The 17,997-nt window shown below is 39.9% G+C and overlaps 1 long non-coding RNA gene across 1 annotated transcript in view; it reads left to right on the forward strand.

Moving 5' to 3' along the window:
• LOC143666072 (uncharacterized) overlaps positions 1-17,997 on the forward strand; it is a 135,069-nt gene that overhangs the window by 54,655 nt on the left and 62,417 nt on the right. Inside the window, exon 3 of the long non-coding RNA XR_013167359.1 lies at positions 783-949. This is a non-coding gene — a long non-coding RNA (uncharacterized LOC143666072). The remainder of the gene's footprint in view (positions 1-782; positions 950-17,997) is intronic.

The following is a 17,997-nucleotide window of genomic DNA, read 5'->3' on the forward strand; positions in this document are numbered from 1 at the left end:
CTAATCAGACAATACGCTGGTGCCCTTCTGTAGGCACACCAGGATGCTAATCCTTATTTCCCAGAATAAAAGTCCAAAATGGCTCTGCTGGCTCCCTAAACGCCTCTCCAGAGGTTTAGCAGGAAAAAGACTCATTTTCTTTACCTCCTGTCCTAACAGCTGGGAAGAATCGAATGGGCTTTTAAAGTATATTAGAAATATTAAGTATGTGACATACAGAATTTTAAAGTCTTTAACATTTCTGGGGTGGAAAGGATTAGATTAATGGGATAGATCTGATAACACAGGGATTTATCTTGCTTAACGTCAACATTTCTATTCCCTGGGGGTGGGGTGGGGGGGGTGGAAATGTTGTGAAGAAATAAACCCTTAACAATGAAGGAAAAGACCATTAGCCTAATGTAAATCGCTGTTATGTTTCTCTACTTCTCAGTGGATAAGGTGTCTTAATATATGTAATATGATATGGGCGAGCAGACCTGGCATGTCCCAGGCTCAGCCTCAGTGTGTTCAGGTGTGACTGGCCCTGCAGACGGGTGACTTCAGAGCCAGAGCCCCTTTGGAGGGTCCTGGTGACGCTATTACACACTGAGTGTCTCTCGCTGGAATGGTAGAGTAGACAAGTGAAACTCAGGCCTGTTTTCTTTTTGGGAAAAAAAAAATTTAATGCTGAAAATATCAAATTTATTTTCACAAGCACAATCCTAGGGGAAATGAGGAAATGGGCCATAAATTCCTTTTTTTTTAAGTATCCACTGGTGACTCTATTCTGTTTATTCTAGGTTTCAGCTTGCAGCGGGTCCTCCATGCCCTTCCCTACCCCAGCTAACTTGCTTTACAAAGCAGTTGTGCCAAGCCATCAGGAAGAGGCTGAACACTCAGTGCCCAGTCCTGAGAGAACAAATACAAGGTAACAAGACGAGGCTAGTCTGATGGTGACATCAGTCAGGTACGTTTCAGTTGACAGTGAAAGGAAATTTTACGCATCAAGGAGAATCTAAATGGCTTTATTAAACCACTGAGTTTTAAAAATTCTTTTTACTTCTACCTTGTCTTTCCTCTCCTTGTTCCTTCTGATGGCTTGCAATTAGATTTCTTTCCCTATAATCCCCAATTATCTTATGATCAGGTTTTCCAAGGCCTGTTGGTTCATCTTGTTTTTCATTTTTACTCTATATCTTTCCTGTTTATGTTTAAAATAACTTTAACTTTCTTTCTTTTATAAAGTAAATTCCCTAACTTGAAGCTTAATTCTCTTTCTCTAAAAGTGTAATCGATACTTGTCACCTGCATTTTACTTTCCCCCTATTTTCTGCACGCAGAGACATCAATTGCCTTAGGAATGAGTCAAAGGATTGATAGTGAAAACCTTGAGGAAGCACTAAATCTTATAGTTACAGCAACATCAGTCATTTAAAGCACTATGGAACAAGCAGAGACCATTTTACACAGAAAGTTCATCCTGTTGACATTAAATAACGGTTCCCTAAAAAAAATGACTTTGTGACTACATCAGAATATGCTTTTCAGGTTTTCTGCCAAGGGTTCCTTAGGCATTTAACTTGATATCAGCTGTCCTCCAAACATCCCCAATAGCTGTTCTTTATCCGCTGGTCCACCTGTACCACCCATGCGATTGGGTTCATGACCAGGAATGGACCTTCTGCCTCCTATGAAAAAGGCCCTGCGTTTTTCATGTCCCTTGTGTGTCCTCACTCAGTTTTTCTTCTCATTGAATCTTTCTGACCAATTAAACAATGTCCTTCCCCTGCTTTCATTCCACTCTTGCCTTAAACCCTCTACAGGATTCATTTTGTACTCTGATTACTTCTACTCTCTCCTGGCGACATTACTATTTTTCTCAATTTTTGCAAGGCTCCTCAGAGTCACGTAGGGGAAACTGAGGCAGAATCAGATGACTTGGTGAAATCTCTAGTTGTGAAATACCAAGGAGGGCTGGGTCAGCGGTGGTGGCACCATCTCAGGAGTGAAATATTGGTCACTCTATTTGGGGGTAAAAGTTAAGAGACAGCAGAAGCCGTCTCCAAGGGTGATGGCTCCATCATCTTTGTGATGAAAAAAATACATCACTGAAAAATTCTCCTTAGTATAGATGTGTGACTTCCCTTTGGTGATGGAAGAGTGTTCAAGTTTCCAGGAGTCTCTGATGCAGTTTTCGAGGATGTTCTAGTTTACTAGCTGCCAGAATGCAATATACCAGAAATGGAATGGCTTTTCAAAAGGGGAATTTAATAAGTTGCTTGTTTACAGTTCTAAGGCTGAGAAAATGTCCCAATTAAAACAAGTCTATAGAAATGTCTAATCAAAGGCATCCAGGGAAAGATACCTTGGTTCAAGAAGGCTGATGAAGTTCAGGGTTTCTCTCTCAAGTGAGAAGGCACATGGCGAACACAGTCAGGGCTTCTCTCTCGGCTGGACAGGCACATGGCGAATACGGTGTCATCTGCTAGCTTACTCTCCTGGCTTCTGGTTTCATGAAGCTCCCCGGGAGGCATTTCCCGTCTTCATCTCCAAAGGTTGCTGGCTCATGGACTCTCTGCTTTGTGGTGCTACAGCATTCTCTGCTCTTTCTGAGTCTCTCCAAAATGTTTCCTCTTTTATAGGACTTCAGAAACTAATCAAGACCCACTCAAATGGGTGGAGACATGTCACCCCCTAATCCAGTTTAACAACCACTCTTAACTAAATCACATCAACCAGGGAGATGATCTCATTACAGTTTCAAACATACAGTATTGAATAGAGATTATTCTACCTTTACGAAATGGGATTTATAGTAAAACATGACTTTCTTAGGGGGCATATATCCTTTCAAACCAGTACAGAGGAGGAGCTATCATGGTGAGTCAAGGGACAGGTAGAAGGAGGTTGAGCTGTCCAGTCTACTGCAAAAGGCTCTGCTAGATGTGACACATTTGGTCATAGACCTGAGGGGACCTTGCAAATATGGAACAAGAAGTAGGTAACATACCACATAGACCCAAGGGTGGGATGCAGCAAACAGAATTAAAAATGATCAGGAAGGTGGAAATGCCAGTCACTGGATAAAGAGAGAGAAAAGCAAGCGAGGAGTACAATGTGGCCCTGGGAATTAAACTTAAAATGCCCACGTGAACTTGTGATGAATGACCAAGCTTTCTGGCACCCAATGCAAAAACAGACCCATGTAACTTACCCAGATGTCTCAACTGAACCAAAAGTGAGGTGCGGACACTTATTTCTTTCCACAGGAACTTTTTTGCATGAGTGGATTTTTTTTTTTTAACAGAGGTGGGCAGAAGGAAGAGGGTATTGATGGGCACCTGGGTGAGGAGAGGTATTACAAGGAGGTGGACAGGATATGAAGGCATCTAGCTTCTACCTGGCCCCACAGACTGAATGTTGTGGCTGTGAATCTGAATGGTTAAATGAAGGCATACTTGACGTAAGGGAATTTGGGACGATTGAAAGAACAGGGTGATTTTATAGTTATGATGCATGAGAAGTACCAGGAAAGGCAGGGTAGAATCCTCCAGGAGGAGTGGTAGAAGAAGAAGGACAAGTGGGAGCCTGGTAAAGGTACAAGTGAGGTCCTGGCAGATGCCCCTCGGGCATGGTTAATGCCCTTGTGGACAGGCAGGTTTTAGACAAGCCCTGGTTGCAGGCAAAGCACCCAGAGATTGTGTGCTCCTTTTTAATACACCTAAAACATCTATGGGGTTTCCCAGAAATATTCGGGGGTAAGGGAACGTTGCAGAGTAATGCAATTTTGAAATGATAAACGTATAGGCTACAGAGGTAGTAGAAATTGTGTTTCTACCAAAATATTATTTGTACCCTTATGTACAATTAAGTACCCATAGGCAGTGGAATCAGAAAACATTTGGGTTACACACAGTACACAATATCTGAGGGATGAAAGCATAACAGGTGCTCAGGCAACTGGCAACTATTCATGGTTCTTAGACCAGACAGGAGTTTCTGCCCCAGAGGTCAGAATGAGACCCTGTCATGGTGGATATTTATTGGCTGATTGGCTTACATCACTCCTTTCACTCTTTCCCAGTAGTACTTATTTTTGTTTGGGGAGCTGGGTGATTCTGAGAAAAATGATTCTGTCTCTGGCCCTAAGGTGGAGTGCAAGACCTAGAACTAGCCGAATCAGTACATTCTATCCACCAGTCATTGATGGTCGGAATAATTAGTTAAGGTTTCCTCATGTCTTTTGAACCATTTAACTTAAGCTATTCAAACGGAGTGGATCGCATGATTTTCTGGAGGTGTTGGAACCTCAATGAGGTCGTTGGAGAAATGAAGGAGGAAGTGTGTGACCCTGGGTGCAGTTGCCACCATTTTGGGACCATGAGGTAAGCAAGTTTTAAGATGAATCCTACCCATCAGAAGTCAGAATGAAACATTTGCTACATAGCTGGGGAGCTCAGTCAAAGTTCACCCAAAGCCTAACCTCCCTATGATATTTTCAGTTACCTAAGCCAGTGACTCCTCCCTTAAAATTTAAACAGATTGAGTGAAGTTTTCTGCCTTTTATTTCTGAAAGCACTCTCTCTAGAAATAGTGTGACAAATGTGAAGTACTGCACAACACCCCCAATAAGATTCTTAACACAGTGCAAAGGCTTTCAATTTCCTTAAACAGGCAAGATAAATACCTCTGGTTTCAGGAAACTGGACAAAATTGATAAAGGTGACTGGCATTTTCCCCTGGAAGGTGTCATAACAGGAGGGAATAACAATAAACCATACTCATTTGTACTTCAGGCTACTGTATTCCAGATGCTAAGCAGCAAAGGAATAGAGAATGGGCCTATTTGTTTTGCATTAAATAACACTGGACATAGCACTTGTGAATAAAAATTTAATGATTTTGATAATTGATTTTGGTAACAAAACTAAGGTAACTGCCAGTGAAGACAAATACCAATTTTCTAGGAAAATAAAACAAGGAAATGAGGCTGTTTAGTCTAGGAAGATCATAGAATTAATGGCAGGATCAGACAGTTCAGTAGCATTCAATAAATGTTTACTGAAACCTCTGTGTGCCAGGAGAGCTGGGTGCCAAAGACAAAATGGATATTTGTGGTTCCTACTCTCATACTGCTTACAATTTAGGCCAGAGAAGGAAAATGGGTTTGTCATGTCCTGTGCGAACTTTGATAAATTAAGTCATGGATACCTGCAAAATTATACTGAGAAAGTCTCAGCTTGTGTCTTGATTCAATCAGTGAAACCTACTTGCTCAAGGTTCACTTGAGGCCTATATTGCCTCTGAAATCCTTTAATCCTGTTTGCCATTGCACAGGAATTTGCCACCTTTGGCTAAGGGTATACAATTTGGGTGTCATTTCAAAGTCCCATATGCTTTCCACAAAGTCACTCCAAGAACGAAGCCCAAATCTCATTTGTTAATGGTACTGTATTCAAAAAGATAATACTTTGAACCTAAGACCTAAAGATTCCAGGAAGGATTGTGAAGGAAATCATGTGACAAAACACAAGAATATAAAAAAAATAGAAATTAAAAAAAAAAAACTCCACTGGGAAAAAAGTTTTATAAAGTCTTTCTTTTTATTTATTTAGTTTTACAGGGAAACTGTTGGGGTTTATGAGTTGAAATACTTGTGTTCTCCGATGACCTCAGAAAATGACGGGCCTGAGGTGGCTATGATAAATATGGGTAAGGCAAACACGCATTTTGTTGGACCCAATGATATTGTACACTATGTTTTTTTTCAAGGCACTTTGCTGAATCCACGTTTCCGGGGGAAGATCACATTTTCTCTAGTGGGACTCGGCCCAAGAAAACAGTTCCGAATGCCTAGTGAGTGTGCATCAAGAAAAAGAAAGGGTATTTTAGTATTCTCATGTCTCTAATTTAATTCCAAAATATGCGTTCTATACCCCCAGCACAGTTAGATGTTTTTTGTAAAAAAATAGAAGGGGAGTAGGAGGGAATTCAACCTGCCAGAGCCACACAGATTTATACCTCATAATAGCTACCAACGCGCCGCCATAAAATTTTACGTTTCAGCTAAATTACTAATGACTTTCAGGCCCGTGCCAGAAATTTTAGAGTAGGCTTAGAAAGGGGGACGAGAGAATGCACAGTCAAGCATTCTTCAGCGTGGGGAGTGTGAGTCCATGTTTGTGCATCTGCGTGTGTTTCTCATTTGTGATTAGGGGACACGTGCTCATCAGTTTTTGCCATCTTGATTAAACATAATTAGGCTTTGGCAAGCCACCTTTCCCTCTGCTGCTAGATGCCTGGGCTTTTTTTTTTTTTTCTTTTTCTTTTTGGCGTTTTCACGTAGGTTATCCACAAGAGTTTAGAGCAGGGGGGTATTTTGTTGCTTTATGCTTTTACTCCAGGGGTGGCCACATTTTTTTGATGCGTTGGGCTTCACAGTGATTTACAGATTAGGGCTCTGGCCTGTACAGCAGCCAGCGGGGCTGCTGTTCTCTCTCGCTGACACATCTCACTGCTTGGAACCAGCAAGCTCTTTGCTTACCCTTTCATTATAGTTCTTAGTTCACATTTCCTTTTGGCACAGGGCTCTCGGTTATTTTGAGGATGTGCTATGCCTCCTGCCTCTACCCCCTGCTGACTTGTGAAGATGACCACAGTGGAGGGGAGCAGGTGATGGGGAGGGAGTGGCTCTGCTGGGGGGCCCCCCACACCCCTGAACATTTCTCTTAAAGCTAGAAAGCTGTTTTAGGAGCCTCAGGGGCAGGATTGCTTTGCCCAAACTTATCAAGTCCACCAAGCCCCTCATGTCCCATCTTCATCTTTTTTCTACTCTAGAGGTCATTGGAGAACTCAAGTAGCTCCCAGAACCCTGAAGAGGAAGCGGGCGGTGGGGGCGGGGGGGCCATTCTGGCTTGTTGGTGCTCGGACAAGATCACTTTTATCAGCGATCTGAGGACCCTTTGTACAAGCGGGTCCCATTCAGTCTGATCATTTTTATGTGTGGGTCATGTTTGCCCCCACTGACTTTACAAATTTGCGAAAGTTGAAAAATAAAGTATAGTTGTAAGTATCTGTCCTAAGACCAAGAGCAAAAACAATCAAGACTTCTATATTATAATTAAAAACAACAACAACAGCAAAGCTCAGTGTTGGTATTTGTGGGTTTGTTTCTTAATTTTTATCCTTTGATTTATGCTGGGACATGCCAATATTTAATGCTATTTTGATTTTAGGCTTTCTTATTTTTTTTTTTTTTACAACCTGAAGTTTTCATATTGGACACCTAAGAATCATTTTTTTGGAGTCTTTCAGTCTCTTATTCATTGTGCTTTAAATCTATTTGTCCGTTTGCTTTCCTGATTCATTTCGACCGATTTTCATCACACTGTATCTTTATATTTAAATTAAGGAGACTTCATTTTACATTGTTACAGTGCAAAACATGTCCATCATAATGGGCACATTTCTAATGTGTAGGAGATGTCCAGTGATACATACAAGGTTTCGTAGGATTGATTTCCACTGATTTTTGTATTATTAGCTTGAAACGAACTTGAAGATTGTCAAAATCTGATAATTTATTAATGCATTTAAGTAGCCATGGTTCTCTGGATATTCTAAGTTTCCTCCAAGTATGTTGGGGTTTTTTTTGGCAAAGGCAGGCACCAGGAATCGAACCCAGGTCTCTAGCATGGCAGGCAAGAACTCTGCCACTGAGCCACCATCGCACTACTGTGAATATGTTTTTAAAAAGGATCTCCTCATCCCCTCTAACTGTGATCTCAAATTTCACAAATAAGGAAACTGAGACTTAGGAAGGTAAATGAGCTCTTAACCAGATTATGCAAGTGACAATGGTAAATTCAGGTTTCTTTCCACTTCTTTATTGTTTGCGATAATAAAATCAGGTAGCTAGCATGACAGATAAATGTGAAGATGATATCATTTCAGATACAATTTAATTTTTATAGGAGGCAAGGGAAGAAAGGAAATCAACTACTCTTTAAAATATTTTTAGGCTGATGTTAAAGCTTTAATTTCTAAATCTGAGTCAGTTTCAGACTACATTCTCCTTTTCTTAGTGTCCCTTTCTTGACTCCCTTCCTGGCCCTTCCTTCTCAGTTCTGAACTGGAGGCAGCACCAGCTTTGTGGCATCTCCCCCCCCCCCCATCTGTCAATCAAGCTCTGTGTCTATTGCAGAGGAACTGGGACTCTCCTGGCAAGGCTGATGCCTGAGAGATGCAAACATCCTGAGCCCTGTGGTTCTGCTCATGGGAGGGCTTCAAAGCCACACCTCGGATGCTCTGGGTTTCTTTTGCAACATCCACAGGCTTGACCCCGGAGGGTAGGAATGAGTGGTACCAGGGTGTTCGGTTGTCTTCCCAAGTCTCCCACAAAATACTAGTTTATGGACTTAATGGCCTAGAATGATCTTTAATTCTGATTTTGGCACTGTGATGAATATGAAATCTCCCAGAAGGCAATCTAGTGTGACTTGAGCTTTTCATGTCAACTTTCTGTGAGGAACAAGGCGTAATCGTGGACTTATGATTCTTGGCAACCCTCCAGAGTGACTTTGCAGCATTGGAAATTGTGGGCTGTGCAGAAGTCACCCAGCTCTGCTTAGAATGTGAAACTCCTGTTCATTATTCAGGAGCTACGATGTCTATGTGGCATGACTTCATATGTATCTTTTTCAATTCTTCTCTCCTTTAATAATATTTCACAGCTCTTATTTTTTATTATAATTTTACTACACAAAGACTCCTCTACCACAGGGTATATGGAGGGAAAATTGAAAAGCAAGGCCCAGAAGCTACAAGCAGGGACAAAAATCATCTCAGCTTCTGATACTTGGTCAAATTTCCCTAATATGTTCCCTATGTTGCTGTTTGTGTAATGGGGAATGGCCAGACCCAAGACCAGTTTATCTCTGAAAGCATAAAGTTTGACATAGCTGTGCTGGAGCTTTCCAGTTCAGGCCTCTGTGCAGTGTGCAATGTGTTCTTGTTATATATTTGCATACCTTGTCAATTGCTTTTTTTCCACTAAAAAGAAATAAATTAAAATTAACTAAGGTAAAATCAACCTACAATTTTTTAATCTCTAAAAAAACCATAGTCTTTGGATTATTATGAAAATATGCTTTGCATTTATATGGTGTGGGGGTTGAAAACACATGTTAACATAATTAGACTCATAATAGAATAGGGTAAGAGTATGCAGAACAGATTGCACTGACGCTTTTATATGAGAAGATGCTTCTTAAGGAAAACAATATCACTTTTAACAATATGAGTATCTAGAGATCTCAAGATAAGGGTATAGAGGAAGTAGGGAAAAAAGGGTGACAAAGACAAAAGTATGCATGGTGTATATGTGTGTGTCTATGTGTGTGTGTGTGTTTGACTTTGGGTTTACCCAGTGAGATTTGTGTTTGGGACGGGTTTAAAAAGTTCATTGTTTTCCAAAATAGTGAATGCCAAAATGAAAATCTCTCATGGTTTTAATGAGAGGCCACCTCCATCAGGTTTTGGAACTTTCCAAGCCCACATCCATGAGAAGAATGTCAATCAAGACCTGGGGTCCTTCTGGGGTCAAGGTCAAAGTCACTCTGGAAGGTCCATAATAGATTCAGGCTAGTGCAAAGGCAGAACAGGGTACTATAAGGCAACTCGTAAGTTCTTATAAAATCTTGGATGAATGGGAAAAGGTAAGGTAGTCCTCATACAAATTTGGGTTTCTGGATATCAAAGGAACTCACTAGCACAACCCAATTCTCCAGGAAACATCTCCATGGGCTGAGAATCCCTTAGGGGAGGCTGTGGCAGCCCTGATCCTGGCTCAGTCATCTGGTTCTCATAAACAGGGTTAGTGTGGTAGTCTGAAAAAGCTGTTATGTATCCCAGAAAGGGCCATGTTCTTTTAATCCATTCCTGTGGGTGCAACTTTTTGATTGGGTTATTTCAATTGAGACGTGATCCACCTCATTCGGGGGGTCTTGATCCTCTTGCTGGAGTCCTTTATAAACGAATAAAACACAAACTAATGCTAAGAGATGAAATTCAGAGAAACACAGAGAAGTTTAGAGAAAAAGCTACAGATGGAGAAGCCACAAGCTGAAGCAATGAAACCCAAGAGAGAAGGACCCACAGACATGACCATATGCCTTGCTATCTGACGGAGAAACCAAAGCTAGGGACAACCGGTCTTTAGAGAAAGTATTATCCTGTTGATGCTTTAACTGGAACATTTTCAAGGCTTAAGAACCGTAAATTTGTAAGCTAATAAATCACCATTGTAAAAGCTGACCCATTTCTGGCATATTGGATTTTGTTGGCTTTAGCAAACCAAAAGAATTAATATCACAGTTCCATAGTTACTATGGAAAAGTAAGAAGGGACATGTTGGATAAGGATATTTACCCTACAGTAGGTTTGGTCTTGCAGTAGGTAGTCAGATTTTCAAAACAAAGTATCCAGAGGGCATGATGCATCAGACTTGATTCAGGATAACGTAGGTCTGTTCTGGGAGGTGGTATGAGGTTGCAGTGAGAAATCCTCATCAGTTACTCAGGGCTGGAGGAATCCTTTCCAATTTAGCAAAGACCTCATCCATGCAATGGGAGGATAGGGAGCAGGATCTAACACCCAAGGGAAGAAGTCAGCAAGAATAAGCAGAGTATTTAGCCCTCAATTAAACAATGAAGTTTAAATTAGAATTGGAGTACAATTGGTTCTACTATAATGCGGTATATGTGTTCCAAAAAATTACTGGGCTAGTCACAATTATGCAATTAAAAACCACAGGGCTTGTAAGAAAAAAATGAGGGATACAGTATAGAAAAACTTTCTCCGTGACAAACAAAAAAACAATAGGAAACTAATACAAATGGTAGCACAGTTTTATATATGTGAATTAAGATCTATATAAATACCACACAAAATAGGCACATTACCTTGAAAAACACCTGAACTTCGCTTGCAGAAGTGGATGTTGGAAGGGTTTGCCTCTTGTATGTTATGAAATGGGGTAGAAGGAGAGTTATCTAAAATCAGATAGAAAATGATAATACCAGATGTGGAGAGGTGCAGCTCATTGTTCTTGGGAGGTGTGTGTGTGTGTGTGTGTGTGCGTGTGCACTTTGTATATTTCTACGTGGCAAAATTCCACTGTGTTCTCCTAGGTTTTCACCTGGATAAAATCACACAGAAGCATTATGTATGATTTTGCTCAAATTGTTTCCTAAGATATCAATCATGTTGGAACAAATTTGAATTTTCAAATCAAGCGTTAGAACAGAATTGAATGCCTCGATCAGAAAGACATGTAGAAACATACTCATGGAGCTGAGCAAATAGGACTGCAGAGAGAAGGGGAAGGGGTATTTTGTGGAATGCATAGAGGACCCGGGTTTGCCTTACATGCTGATTTGGGTCAATACCAACTTCACTGGCTGATATTGTTGAGCTAATTGCTAAGCATCCTGACTTGTGAAGGACTGAAGGGAGCTAAGCCTGAAGCTGAAGGTCCTCATTGCCAACAGCTGAGGAGGGACTTGGAAAGAGATATACTTTTGGCTTCTGGACCAACCTACTCAGGCCTGGATGATTTCTGCTTCCATAGTCTTTAGTGGCAAGAAGGGTCCCTTTGGGATTTCTTGACCATTCTGTTCCAACAGAGAAGTCACGTGGCAGAATTTCAGGTACAGAAGCAGCCTGTACTTAGCCCCAGAGTCCCAAGAGAAAGCAATCTTCTCCCCTGTGGTTCTGGTCAGTCATCAAAAAGGAACCATAAATGAAGACCCTTCTACCTGACACTTGGGGAAAGTAAGCATATGCTCTTCTAGGTAATAGGCAGAAAATAGAGAGTTTTGTAACTCAGGGAAGAGAGTCAACATTTTTACTTCGAGTCTTAACTCTGAAATCCACATGGCTGGCTTCTTGTCCTTCTGACAACTAACCTAAGAGGTATTCCCCAAACAACCTTTCTTTCAGAGACTATTTTTTCCTCTCACCTTCTCATTTGTGTCCTTTATGACTTTTACCACAATTTATAATTGTTTATTTTCTTTTTTGGCTCCATCCCCTCCATGAGGCTGTAAGCTCCATGATGATAAAGATTAGGTCTGTCTTTTCATCGCTGAATCCCAGTGCCATTAAAAATATCTGGCCCGTAGTACATTATGAATAAATACTCATGGAATGAATGAATAACTAAGATAAGGAATTAATTAGCCAGCCAATTGGTGTGCTGAAATAGAGACAATAAAATCTCCTGGGCCGAAATCCAGGTAACACCGTGCAATATGAAGGAAATTGGTGAATTCGTTCAGTTGGTGATCTGGAAAGAGAATGATGGCAAGAATTTTTCATCAATTTCTTCCTTCTTACTACTCCTACCAGTAATCCTGGTACAATTTCCCATAAATAATAGCTTAATATTAAAATTAAAAGACTCTTGGAGAGTCTTAAATCTAAGGGAAATACCAGAAGCACAATAAATAAAACCAAAAGTAATTAATGGGTTATGAGTTAAAGCTACTGAAAATATTATATATATTCACTGGAGTCAAATTTCCTGTTAGGAATGATAATAGGAGAAAGAACAGACTTTGATGGCTTGCCAGAAGTCACCAGTTTGTTGATCCGGTCACTGTGATGTGGGCACCTGGCCCACAGATTTCAGAGCTCTGTGTGGTTTCCCTCAACCAAATTTCTGAAGGAGCCAGCAGAAAGGGGTAGGGGTGGGAAATGTGTTATCTATAAAAGTAAACCACAAAAATAATTTCCAAGTGCCACTAACGGCCTGTAAAAGCCAAGCCATTTAGAATAAACTATTGTAATTTCTTGCAAGTGTGGTAGTGCACATGGCAGCCAGTGTGCAGGATGGGGGTTGATGTGCTGGCATGGGTGGGCAAAGAGGGGGAGCAGGCTGGGTGTGGGGAAGTGTGCTTCATGGGTTTTCAGATTGGCTCTGTTCTTTTTGGTATTTTCTTTCTGCCTCTTAAAATGAATCCCACTCAATCACTTGACCTTCATTTTGATTTGCCCGTTACATTATTCAAAAAGATCTGCAGGTAAAAGGATCCAATGTGTCACTGAGTAGAATTCAAGAGATTTCTCCTAACACTTCTTGCAGTGGCCGTAGTTTACTATGTCAGAATTTAATTTCCCTTATCAACCAAAAGCATTTACTTTCTGGGGATGAGGCAGATTCAATCTACCCTCCTGATTACAGTTCTTCTAAATCAAGAATTTTTAATAAGGTCTGCACCCAGAGATATGTTTACCCAGATCAAAGGTGATGAGTCCAAAGAGGTAGATAAATAAATTGCTCCATTCCATTACGGCAAGATCAACCTTTCATATATATATATATTTTTAGCTTCTATTGTAAAATGATAGAGATAGCCAAGAAGTTTTTCCTTCAAGTTTTTGCCTATGCAGGGTGCATTAGGATGCTCCTGAATTCAAGTAAGAAGAAAAAGAACAAGTGGATTCAACAGCAGAGAAATTTCATTATCTCACATATTAAATTCACAAACAAACGGTTTTAGAGTTGATTTCTTTAGAAATTCATTGAGGACATATATGATTGAAGTTTTGTTCTATTTTGGTCAACTTTTCACTCTGCCTCTTCAGCCTCTAACTTGCAAAGGTGGATCAGCAATTCCAGACATTATGTTTTACATCTTACCCAACAATGTCCAAAGGAAACAGGAGAGGAGGAAGACCTGTGCCTTACTTGTCTTCTCTTTTAAAAGAAGGGAAAATGTTTTCATACCTCCCATAGCTGAATTACCCGCATGCTTTATTAGCTAGATTTACAACTTATACCAATTCCTAAATCAGTTGCTGGTGAAGGGGATGAAATTGACTTGGTTAGATTCACCTAAATTTATTTTTCTGAGGATGGAGAGAGACTCAATCTCTCCTGAAGCACATGGCCACCTGATATATCATCAAAACTGGGGGAGAATGGTTGCTGGGTAAGTAAGCACAGTGTTTTCAATGCAGAGGAAAATATTTAGAAAAAGCTTTAACAGGAATTCCTCTGTAAAACATCACCTTGATTTTAGACTTCTAGCCTCAAAAAATGTGAGTAAACAAATTCCCATTGTTTAAACCAACTCATTGCATGGTATTTGTTTTAGTGGCCAGGAAAATAAAACACAAACCCAGATCTGTCTGGTCTAACAGGTTATATGTTAATAACAAAAATCATAATGCCATAAATCTTAAGTAGAATGCATCTTTACTAATCAGTAAATGTTTTAGCATGCTTTGTTCACAATATTATTTGCAATGCTATAATATTGAAAATACGGTATTATTCTAAAGAAAAATGATTATGTTGTAAGTATACATCATAATCAGAGAATAAAATGTGTCTAGAGAGTTTTTAGATGTGTGCTCAGTAGATGGAAATGTAATCAGTTGCAGTGAATCTGTCATTATGACGACAGCAGAGACACCAACCAGCACTTTGCCAAAGGTTTCCTAAGGAGTTTCACACACATGGAGCCATTCTGTAGGTTAACATGCTTAAGAAATTCCCAAGTACTAATTTAATAAAATATAGTGGACTCATTAGATATTGGGGGAAAAAAGGACTTTCTCTGTACCCGGTCAGTGTGTGCGATATTTTTCTTCTTCCTCTAGCCGTACGTCCCCACCTAACTGATCTAAACAGAAATCACGTTCTGTGAATGAGATCAACCAGTTCTCTAGACCAGGCATTTTTCTGGTAAATTTTTTCTGTAAAATATTTTGGGCTTTGCAGGCCACATATGATCTCTGCCACTGCTGCTGCAACTGTTACTACTCTTTCTTCTCTCTTTTTCTTCTTCCATTTATATCCCTTAAATATATATATATTGTGTATAAAATATATATATATATTAAACATTCTTAGCTCAAGAGCTATATAAAAGCAAGCTGGGACCATCTGGCCTGAGGACTGCAGTTTGCTGACCACTGCTCTAGACAGAAAATGCAGAATTAGGAAAAATATAACCATATTAAAAGCTAGCATCTTGACGTCCTCAAATAAAATCTGCAAGTACAGTTGGACTCTGTTATATGAACTTGGAAAAGTAAAGTGGAAGGAGATATCAAACATTGGTGGTTTGGTTGGCTTCAGAGTAAACAGTAGACATTACAGTAGCAGGCAGAACAGCAGCAGAGAAATAGGCCGATGCTACACTGATGCCAAAGGGACATTTGTGCTATGGCCATGACTATAGTTCAGTATGTCCCTAAGACCCACCCTTAGATTCAGTGATTTACTTGAAGAAATCAGAGAACACAGCAAAGCCATTATATTCAGTTACAAGTTATAATAGTGAAAGGACATAGATTAAAATCAGCAAAGAGAGGAAGTACATGGGGCAGGACCGGGAAGTCCAGGTGTGGGCTTCCAGCTGTCCTCTCCCAGTGGAATCTCATGAACAGTTCCTACTTCTCCCTGCAAGCAATGATGTGTGGCAGCATACATGGAATTTTGCCATCCCCTGAGTTTTTATTGGGGGTTGGTCTCATAGGCAAGGCTGACCTTGGCCTCCAGCAGAAGTGAAATTGTTGCCATGTGGCTTAAAGCTGCTTCCCATTATTAGCATAAGCTATTTGGGTGACCCAAGGATCCCAGGTAAATGAGGATACTCTTATCACTCAGGATATTCCAAGAGTTTAGAAGTTTCCTGCCAGGAGCTGGGCAAGGACCAAACACTTCTTTGGGAAAGATTATCCTTTAATGCATAATGAATCAGCTGCTTCCCAGATTGATGAAGCTTGGGAAATATGTGGGGTATATGTTAGCTTTTGAAATCTCATATCTCCAACCACCCTCCCCTCAAATTTTCATTTAATTGCTAAGAGTACATGTAATAGAGAAGAGCTCAAGTTCTCAATTATGTATTGAAATGTCTTATTCGCACTCATACATCAAATTTCACACGCAGCTTTCACTTTCAAAATAACTACTCCTTATTATTCTAAATAAGGAATAATCACTTAGCTAATATTTTTCAATTTTGTTTTGAGTTTTTTGGAAAGGAAATAAATACAAAAAATTTATTAACGCTGTATGATACTATGAATATGTATAATCTAAATCTAATAGTTGACACATAACATACTTTAATAAAACACTGAATTGTATGCTCAACCAAACTAATGAATGTCTCTTATTCAAATGGGTAATATGTTTTGAAACTTGAGTAGTGTCTCTTCACTTAAGTATGGCCTTCCTTTTATAATTATAAAGAGTAGTAGGGATTTAAAAATCTAAAACTAACACTGGCAACCCATCGGCAATTCTAATTTGACCTGATTTCTCCTCGTATCTAGCATTATGCTAAGCAAATTAGGGAGCACAGTCTCATAAATAATCTGGATCCTGTCTAGTAAATTATTACCAAAGCTCTAAAATGTGTCACATAAAATAGCTTCAGGTAATCATATGGAAGCTGGAAAGTACCTGGCCAATCATTGGCAAGTGGGCAGAACAGGAAAGAGAAAACTGACATGAACTCTTAGGTTATCCAACAAATCATTGGTAATTGCATGGAGAACCTGAAACTGTTGAACGACTGCACTGCTGCTTTAGTGATTTAGGAAGAAGTCTGAAAAATTCTGGTGAGCCATCCTTGTTTGGATGATGGAAATTATACCCAATGAATTGCTCTCAGAAATTCCATACACTGAGAAATGAACTTTAAAATCGTATCCTCTTAAATGAGCAAAATTTGTTTCAGACCTGAGACTAACAAATTTTAACACAAAGTTAGACTGGTATTCTGAGCACACATAAAACTGATAATTTTCTTAATGGCCTGATTGCCAACTGCTCATAATTCAGTGTCAGCCTGGAGAATAGGTGAGGGGGCTACGGTCTTTTCTTATTTGTTTGAGGCTTTCGGAGAATTTAGTTTAAGGATGAAAAACTATTATAAATTCTGCTATTTACAAATGTCCCATTTTTTCCCTGGCTTTTGGGTCAATTTGATTTGGAAATCAATTTGTATTTAGTAATCAAATTGAATTTGGAGAATTAATGAGCTTGCAAATTTTAGTAAGTAAAGTTGAAACGTGCTACAAACACAGTTTAATGCATGGAGGGAAAAGAACAATATTCTTCCTGAAAGATAAAAATAAATTAAATTTGGGGATTGAAGGTAAATCTACATGCGGTGTTACTTTCTACACCCATCAGATTACATGGAAATAGATTCCTATTGTGACATATCACTACCTCTGTCCTGCATGGTTACTGGCTGGATTTGTACAATCAGCATTTAATATATATGTATAGTCAGCCTTTCTGTACTGTTTGCACCTGATGACTTCCTTGTGGTTTCAGACTGTGGCCTCTCTTTGCATCATTGCTTGTTCTGCTGTTTAAGATTTTGTTGATGCTCCATCATTCTCTCGACCCTGCATCATCTGCTGATAGGCCCTTTGTCTTATTTATCTTGTCCACACTATCTAACATTCAAGGCTAATAAGAAAGCGTTCTTGTTTCTCTCCACCCTTTACTTCATAATGGTCCTCTAGTCCTCTGAGTTCCTTCTTTCCCCCTCTCTGAATAGGCAGAGGGTCCAGTGTAGCCTGAAACTTCATGTTGTAATGTTCTCGGATGGCTGAAGGCCCCTCTTTGCTGGCACCCAGAAAGGGTGCAAGGTACAAAACTCCTTGCTGTTCTGTCAGTTCAGTATGCCAAAGTCTAGCTTAGTAGATTCTTTAGATATATATGATTAGCTCTTATCCTACATTTTAGGACAAGTCCCTAAAGGAATTACAATAAGAGAGAAAGAAGATTAAAGCTCTACTTAATTTGGATTTTCCTTGAGTTATGAACAACAGCCAGCCTAAAGGTTAAGACCTGTGGATGATATTCCCACTGATTTATAATTTGGCCTCAAAGAACCTAGGATCCTTCCCTTCGCCTCCACTCCTTAGTGGAAACTCCACCCCTGCCATTGGAAGAACTCCTGGGTTTGAGATAGGTGA

This window comes from Tamandua tetradactyla, chromosome 22, assembly GCF_023851605.1.
Source record: "Tamandua tetradactyla isolate mTamTet1 chromosome 22, mTamTet1.pri, whole genome shotgun sequence".
Lineage (NCBI taxonomy): Eukaryota > Metazoa > Chordata > Mammalia > Pilosa > Myrmecophagidae > Tamandua > Tamandua tetradactyla.